Below are 9,602 nucleotides of genomic sequence, written 5' to 3'. Positions count from 1 at the left end.
TGCAGAATGCATTTTGTCCAAACTGGAAAATAGATCCCAGCTCTGTTCTATTCATCATCCTTACTTCATCAGGCCAGAAGATTCTGTGAAAAGTAGCCTGTGGACCTTGAAGACAGCGCATGTGAACCAGATGAGAGGTGATAGAGAAGTTGAGGGAGAGAAGAAAGAGCATGAGGCTGAAACCAGAAAGTATTTCTCCACGTGATCATGGAAGATTGCAGGAGCCACTTGGTACTATCAAACCAGCCCAACTTGGCACTTGTGCCACCTTGGGTCTGGGAGCCATGTTGCATATCGTGCATTTTAAGGAGCCAGCTGGCCACACCCAGCCATATGCCCCCAAACACAAACCAAGGCCCTTTTCTCTGGCAAACAAAACTCAGCTGCCCTGCTTCTGGATGGCAGATTGCAGGAACCACTTGGTACTATCAAACCAGCCCAACTTGGCACTGGTGCCACCATGGGTCTGGTCACCATCCTGCCTATTGTAGCTTTTCAGGAGCCAGCCGGTCACTCTCAGCCATAGGCCCCCAAACACAAACCTCGGCCCGTTTCCCTGGAAAACAAAAGTAAGCTGCCCCGCTTCTGGATGGCAGATTGCAGGAGCTACTTAGTACTATCAAATCAGCCCGACTTGGCACAGGTGCCACCTTGGATCTGGGAACCATCCTGTGTATCGTGGATTTTCAGGGGCCAGCCGGCCACTCTCAGCCATATGCCCCCAAAAACAAACCACGGACCTTTTCTCTGGCAAACAAAAATCAGCTGCCCCACTTCTGGATGGCAGATTGCAGGAGCCACTTGGGACTATCACACCAGCACAACATGGCACTGCTGCCACCTTGGATCTGGGAACAATCCTGCGTATTGTACATATTCAGGAACCAGCCGAACACTCCCAGCCACAGGCCCCCAAACACAAACAACGGCCCTTTTCTCTGGCAAACAAAACTCAACTGCCCCTCTTCTGGATGGCAAATTGCAGGACGCACTTGGTACTACAAAAAGAGCCCGACTTGGCAGTGGTGCCACCTTGGCTCTGGGAACCATCCTGCGTATCGAGCATTTTAAGGAGCCAGCCGGCAATTCCCAGCCGTATGCCCCAAAAAGAAACCATGGACCTTTTCTCTGGCAAAAAAAACTCAGCAGTCCCGCTTCTGGATGGCAGATTGCAGGAGTTACTTTGAACCATACAACCAGCCTTACTTGGCACTGGTGCCACCTTGGATCTGGGAAACATCCTGCCTATCGTTGATTTTCAGGGGCCAGCCGGCCACTCTCAGCCATAGGCCCCCAAACCAAAACCTAGGCCTATTTCTCTGGCAAACAAAAGTAAGCTGCCCTGCTTCTGGATGGCAGATTGCAGGAGACACTTGGTACTATCAAACCAGCCCGACTTGGCACTGGTGCGACCTTGGATCTGGGAACCATGCTCTGTATCGTGGATATTCAGGGGCCAGCCGGCCACTCTCAGCCATATGTCCCCAAACAGAAACCTCGGCCCGTTTCTCTGGCAAACAAAACTCAACTGCCCCTCTTCTGGATGGCAAATTGCAGGATGAACTTGATACTAAAACCGCAGGCCGACTTGGTAGTGGTGACACCTTGGGCCTGGGAACCATCATGCGTATCGAGCATTTTAAGGAGCCAGCCGGCCACTCCCAGCAATATGCCCCCAAAAACAATCCACGGAATTTTCCTCTGGCAAACAAAAATCAGCTGCCTCGCTTCTGGATGGCAGATTGCAGGAGCCACTTTGCACCATCAAACCAGCCCGACTTGGCACTGGTGCCACATTGCATCTGGGAACCATGCTGCCTAGCGTGGATTTTCAGGAGCCAGCCGGCCACTCTCAGCTATATACCCCCAAACAAAACCCACGGCCCGTTTCCCTGGCAAACAAAATTAAGCTGCCCCGCTTCTGGATGGCAGATTGCAGGACGCACTTGGTAGTATCAAACCAGCAAAACTTGGCACTGGTGCCACCTTGGGTCTGGGAACCATCCTGCGTATCGTGGGTTCAAAGGAGCCAGCCGGTCACTCCCAGCCACAGGCCCCCAAATACAAACAATGTCGCTTTTCCCTGGAAAACAAAACTCGCCTGCCAACTTTTTGATGGCAGATTGCAGGAGCCACTTGGTACTATCAAATCATCCCAACTTGGCACTGGTGCCACCATGGGTCTGGTAACCATCCTGCCTATTGTAGCTTTCCAGGAGCCAGCCGGTCACTCCCAGCCATAGGTCCCCAGTCACAAACCTCGGCCCGTTTCCCTGGCAAACAAAAGTAAGCTACCCCGCTTCTGGATGGCAGATTGCAGGAGCCACTTGGTACTATCAAACCAGCCCAACTTGGCACTGGTGCCACCTTGGGTCTGGGAACCATGCTGCGTAACACAGATTCTAAGGCGCCAGTCGGCCACTACGAGCCACAAGCCCCCAAACACAAACAACGGCGCTATTCTCTGGCAAACAAAACTCAACTGCCCCTCTTCTGGATGGCAAATTGCAGGACGCACTTGGTACTATAAAAACAGCCCGACTTGGCACTGGTGCCCCCTTGGGTCTGGGAACCATCCTGCGTATCGATCTTTTTAATGAGACAGCCGGCCACTCCCAGCCATATGCCCCCAAACACAACCCACGGCCCTTTTCTCTGGCAAACAAAACTCAACTGCACCGCTTCTGGATGGCAGATTGCAGGAGCCACTTGGTACTATCAAACCAGCCCGACTTGGCACTGGTGCCACCTTGGGTCTGGGAACCATCCTGCGTATTGTGGGTTGTCAGGAGCCAGCCGAACACTCTCGGCCACAGACCCCAATTAAAAACAACGGCCCGTTTCACAGGCAAACAAAACTCAGCTGCCCCGCTTCTGGATGGGAGATTGCAGGAGGCACTTGGTGTAATCAAACCAGCCCGACTTGGCACTGGTGCCACCTTGGGTCTGGGAACCATCCTGCGTATCGTGGATTCTAAGGAGCCAGCCGGCCACTCCTAGCCACAGGCCCCCAAACAAAAACCTAGGCCTATTTCTCTGGCAAACAAAAGTAAGCTGCCCTGCTTCTGGATGGCAGATTGCAGGAGACACTTGGTACTATCAAACCAGCCCGACTTGGCACTGGTGCCACCTTGGATCTGGGAACCATGCTCTGTATCGTGGATATTCAGGGGCCAGCCGGCCACTCTCAGCCATATGTCCCCAAACAGAAACCTCGGCCCGTTTCTCTGGCAAACAAAACTCAACTGCCCCTCTTCTGGATGGCAAATTGCAGGATGAACTTGATACTAAAACCGCAGGCCGACTTGGTAGTGGTGACACCTTGGGCCTGGGAACCATCATGCGTATCGAGCATTTTAAGGAGCCAGCCGGCCACTCCCAGCAATATGCCCCCAAAAACAATCCACGGAATTTTCCTCTGGCAAACAAAAATCAGCTGCCTCGCTTCTGGATGGCAGATTGCAGGAGCCACTTTGCACCATCAAACCAGCCCGACTTGGCACTGGTGCCACATTGCATCTGGGAACCATGCTGCCTAGCGTGGATTTTCAGGAGCCAGCCGGCCACTCTCAGCTATATGCCCCCAAACAAAACCCACGGCCCGTTTCCCTGGCAAACAAAATTAAGCTGCCCCGCTTCTGGATGGCAGATTGCAGGACGCACTTGGTAGTATCAAACCAGCAAAACTTGGCACTGGTGCCACCTTGGGTCTGGGAACCATCCTGCGTATCGTGGGTTCAAAGGAGCCAGCCGGTCACTCCCAGCCACAGGCCCCCAAATACAAACAATGTCGCTTTTCCCTGGAAAACAAATCTCGCCTGCCAACTTTTTGATGGCAGATTGCAGGAGCCACTTGGTACTATCAAACCAGCCCAACTTGGCACTGGTGCCACCATGGGTCTGGTCACCATCCTGCCTATTGTAGCTTTCCAGGAGCCAGCCGGTCACTCCCAGCCATAGGTCCCCAGTCACAAACCTCGGCCCGTTTCCCTGGCAAACAAAAGTAAGCTACCCCGCTTCTGGATGGCAGATTGCAGGAGCCACTTGGTACTATCAAACCAGCCCAACTTGGCACTGGTGCCACCTTGGGTCTGGGAACCATGCTGCGTAACACAGATTCTAAGGCGCCAGTCGGCCACTACGAGCCACAAGCCCCCAAACACAAACAACGGCGCTATTCTCTGGCAAACAAAACTCAACTGCCCCTCTTCTGGATGGCAAATTGCAGGACGCACTTGGTACTATAAAAACAGCCCGACTTGGCACTGGTGCCCCCTTGGGTCTGGGAACCATCCTGCGTATCGATCTTTTTAATGAGACAGCCGGCCACTCCCAGCCATATGCCCCCAAACACAACCCACGGCCCTTTTCTCTGGCAAACAAAACTCAACTGCACCGCTTCTGGATGGCAGATTGCAGGAGCCACTTGGTACTATCAAACCAGCCCGACTTGGCACTGGTGCCACCTTGGGTCTGGGAACCATCCTGCGTATTGTGGGTTGTCAGGAGCCAGCCGAACACTCTCGGCCACAGACCCCAATTAAAAACAACGGCCCGTTTCACAGGCAAACAAAACTCAGCTGCCCCGCTTCTGGATGGGAGATTGCAGGAGGCACTTGGTGTAATCAAACCAGCCCGACTTGGCACTGGTGCCACCTTGGGTCTGGGAACCATCCTGCGTATCGTGGATTCTAAGGAGCCAGCCGGCCACTCCTAGCCACAGGCCCCCAAACAAAAACCTAGGCCTATTTCTCTGGCAAACAAAAGTAAGCTGCCCTGCTTCTGGATGGCAGATTGCAGGAGACACTTGGTACTATCAAACCAGCCCGACTTGGCACTGGTGCCACCTTGGATCTGGGAACCATGCTCTGTATCGTGGATATTCAGGGGCCAGCCGGCCACTCTCAGCCATATGTCCCCAAACAGAAACCTCGGCCCGTTTCTCTGGCAAACAAAACTCAACTGCCCCTCTTCTGGATGGCAAATTGCAGGATGAACTTGATACTAAAACCGCAGGCCGACTTGGTAGTGGTGACACCTTGGGCCTGGGAACCATCATGCGTATCGAGCATTTTAAGGAGCCAGCCGGCCACTCCCAGCAATATGCCCCCAAAAACAATCCACGGAATTTTCCTCTGGCAAACAAAAATCAGCTGCCTCGCTTCTGGATGGCAGATTGCAGGAGCCACTTTGCACCATCAAACCAGCCCGACTTGGCACTGGTGCCACATTGCATCTGGGAACCATGCTGCCTAGCGTGGATTTTCAGGAGCCAGCCGGCCACTCTCAGCTATATGCCCCCAAACAAAACCCACGGCCCGTTTCCCTGGCAAACAAAATTAAGCTGCCCCGCTTCTGGATGGCAGATTGCAGGACGCACTTGGTAGTATCAAACCAGCAAAACTTGGCACTGGTGCCACCTTGGGTCTGGGAACCATCCTGCGTATCGTGGGTTCAAAGGAGCCAGCCGGTCACTCCCAGCCACAGGCCCCCAAATACAAACAATGTCGCTTTTCCCTGGAAAACAAATCTCGCCTGCCAACTTTTTGATGGCAGATTGCAGGAGCCACTTGGTACTATCAAACCAGCCCAACTTGGCACTGGTGCCACCATGGGTCTGGTCACCATCCTGCCTATTGTAGCTTTCCAGGAGCCAGCCGGTCACTCCCAGCCATAGGTCCCCAGTCACAAACCTCGGCCCGTTTCCCTGGCAAACAAAAGTAAGCTACCCCGCTTCTGGATGGCAGATTGCAGGAGCCACTTGGTACTATCAAACCAGCCCAACTTGGCACTGGTGCCACCTTGGGTCTGGGAACCATGCTGCGTAACACAGATTCTAAGGCGCCAGTCGGCCACTACGAGCCACAAGCCCCCAAACACAAACAACGGCGCTATTCTCTGGCAAACAAAACTCAACTGCCCCTCTTCTGGATGGCAAATTGCAGGACGCACTTGGTACTATAAAAACAGCCCGACTTGGCACTGGTGCCCCCTTGGGTCTGGGAACCATCCTGCGTATCGATCTTTTTAATGAGACAGCCGGCCACTCCCAGCCATATGCCCCCAAACACAACCCACGGCCCTTTTCTCTGGCAAACAAAACTCAACTGCACCGCTTCTGGATGGCAGATTGCAGGAGCCACTTGGTACTATCAAACCAGCCCGACTTGGCACTGGTGCCACCTTGGGTCTGGGAACCATCCTGCGTATTGTGGGTTGTCAGGAGCCAGCCGAACACTCTCGGCCACAGACCCCAATTAAAAACAACGGCCCGTTTCACAGGCAAACAAAACTCAGCTGCCCCGCTTCTGGATGGCAGATTGCAGGAGCCACTTGGTGTAATCAAACCAGCCCGACTTGGCACTGGTGCCACCTTGGGTCTGGGAACCATCCTGCGTATCGTGGATTCTAAGGAGCCAGCCGGCCACTCCTAGCCACAGGCCCCCAAACAAAAACCTAGGCCTATTTCTCTGGCAAACAAAAGTAAGCTGCCCTGCTTCTGGATGGCAGATTGCAGGAGACACTTGGTACTATCAAACCAGCCCGACTTGGCACTGGTGCCACCTTGGATCTGGGAACCATGCTCTGTATCGTGGATATTCAGGGGCCAGCCGGCCACTCTCAGCCATATGTCCCCAAACAGAAACCTCGGCCCGTTTCTCTGGCAAACAAAACTCAACTGCCCCTCTTCTGGATGGCAAATTGCAGGATGAACTTGATACTAAAACCGCAGGCCGACTTGGTAGTGGTGACACCTTGGGCCTGGGAACCATCATGCGTATCGAGCATTTTAAGGAGCCAGCCGGCCACTCCCAGCAATATGCCCCCAAAAACAATCCACGGAATTTTCCTCTGGCAAACAAAAATCAGCTGCCTCGCTTCTGGATGGCAGATTGCAGGAGCCACTTTGCACCATCAAACCAGCCCGACTTGGCACTGGTGCCACATTGCATCTGGGAACCATGCTGCCTAGCGTGGATTTTCAGGAGCCAGCCGGCCACTCTCAGCTATATACCCCCAAACAAAACCCACGGCCCGTTTCCCTGGCAAACAAAATTAAGCTGCCCCGCTTCTGGATGGCAGATTGCAGGACGCACTTGGTAGTATCAAACCAGCAAAACTTGGCACTGGTGCCACCTTGGGTCTGGGAACCATCCTGCGTATCGTGGGTTCAAAGGAGCCAGCCGGTCACTCCCAGCCACAGGCCCCCAAATACAAACAATGTCGCTTTTCCCTGGAAAACAAAACTCGCCTGCCAACTTTTTGATGGCAGATTGCAGGAGCCACTTGGTACTATCAAACCAGCCCAACTTGGCACTGGTGCCACCATGGGTCTGGTAACCATCCTGCCTATTGTAGCTTTCCAGGAGCCAGCCGGTCACTCCCAGCCATAGGTCCCCAGTCACAAACCTCGGCCCGTTTCCCTGGCAAACAAAAGTAAGCTACCCCGCTTCTGGATGGCAGATTGCAGGAGCCACTTGGTACTATCAAACCAGCCCAACTTGGCACTGGTGCCACCTTGGGTCTGGGAACCATGCTGCGTAACACAGATTCTAAGGCGCCAGTCGGCCACTACGAGCCACAAGCCCCCAAACACAAACAACGGCGCTATTCTCTGGCAAACAAAACTCAACTGCCCCTCTTCTGGATGGCAAATTGCAGGACGCACTTGGTACTATAAAAACAGCCCGACTTGGCACTGGTGCCCCCTTGGGTCTGGGAACCATCCTGCGTATCGATCTTTTTAATGAGACAGCCGGCCACTCCCAGCCATATGCCCCCAAACACAACCCACGGCCCTTTTCTCTGGCAAACAAAACTCAACTGCACCGCTTCTGGATGGCAGATTGCAGGAGCCACTTGGTACTATCAAACCAGCCCGACTTGGCACTGGTGCCACCTTGGGTCTGGGAACCATCCTGCGTATTGTGGGTTGTCAGGAGCCAGCCGAACACTCTCGGCCACAGACCCCAATTAAAAACAACGGCCCGTTTCACAGGCAAACAAAACTCAGCTGCCCCGCTTCTGGATGGGAGATTGCAGGAGGCACTTGGTGTAATCAAACCAGCCCGACTTGGCACTGGTGCCACCTTGGGTCTGGGAACCATCCTGCGTATCGTGGATTCTAAGGAGCCAGCCGGCCACTCCTAGCCACAGGCCCCCAAACAAAAACCTAGGCCTATTTCTCTGGCAAACAAAAGTAAGCTGCCCTGCTTCTGGATGGCAGATTGCAGGAGACACTTGGTACTATCAAACCAGCCCGACTTGGCACTGGTGCCACCTTGGATCTGGGAACCATGCTCTGTATCGTGGATATTCAGGGGCCAGCCGGCCACTCTCAGCCATATGTCCCCAAACAGAAACCTCGGCCCGTTTCTCTGGCAAACAAAACTCAACTGCCCCTCTTCTGGATGGCAAATTGCAGGATGAACTTGATACTAAAACCGCAGGCCGACTTGGTAGTGGTGACACCTTGGGCCTGGGAACCATCATGCGTATCGAGCATTTTAAGGAGCCAGCCGGCCACTCCCAGCAATATGCCCCCAAAAACAATCCACGGAATTTTCCTCTGGCAAACAAAAATCAGCTGCCTCGCTTCTGGATGGCAGATTGCAGGAGCCACTTTGCACCATCAAACCAGCCCGACTTGGCACTGGTGCCACATTGCATCTGGGAACCATGCTGCCTAGCGTGGATTTTCAGGAGCCAGCCGGCCACTCTCAGCTATATGCCCCCAAACAAAACCCACGGCCCGTTTCCCTGGCAAACAAAATTAAGCTGCCCCGCTTCTGGATGGCAGATTGCAGGACGCACTTGGTAGTATCAAACCAGCAAAACTTGGCACTGGTGCCACCTTGGGTCTGGGAACCATCCTGCGTATCGTGGGTTCAAAGGAGCCAGCCGGTCACTCCCAGCCACAGGCCCCCAAATACAAACAATGTCGCTTTTCCCTGGAAAACAAATCTCGCCTGCCAACTTTTTGATGGCAGATTGCAGGAGCCACTTGGTACTATCAAACCAGCCCAACTTGGCACTGGTGCCACCATGGGTCTGGTCACCATCCTGCCTATTGTAGCTTTCCAGGAGCCAGCCGGTCACTCCCAGCCATAGGTCCCCAGTCACAAACCTCGGCCCGTTTCCCTGGCAAACAAAAGTAAGCTACCCCGCTTCTGGATGGCAGATTGCAGGAGCCACTTGGTACTATCAAACCAGCCCAACTTGGCACTGGTGCCACCTTGGGTCTGGGAACCATGCTGCGTAACACAGATTCTAAGGCGCCAGTCGGCCACTACGAGCCACAAGCCCCCAAACACAAACAACGGCGCTATTCTCTGGCAAACAAAACTCAACTGCCCCTCTTCTGGATGGCAAATTGCAGGACGCACTTGGTACTATAAAAACAGCCCGACTTGGCACTGGTGCCCCCTTGGGTCTGGGAACCATCCTGCGTATCGATCTTTTTAATGAGACAGCCGGCCACTCCCAGCCATATGCCCCCAAACACAACCCACGGCCCTTTTCTCTGGCAAACAAAACTCAACTGCACCGCTTCTGGATGGCAGATTGCAGGAGCCACTTGGTACTATCAAACCAGCCCGACT

The sequence above is a fragment of the Melospiza melodia genome, chromosome 3, assembly GCF_035770615.1.
Source record: "Melospiza melodia melodia isolate bMelMel2 chromosome 3, bMelMel2.pri, whole genome shotgun sequence".
Classification (NCBI taxonomy): Eukaryota; Metazoa; Chordata; class Aves; order Passeriformes; family Passerellidae; genus Melospiza; species Melospiza melodia.
Note: the sequence above shows the minus strand (reverse complement) of the source record.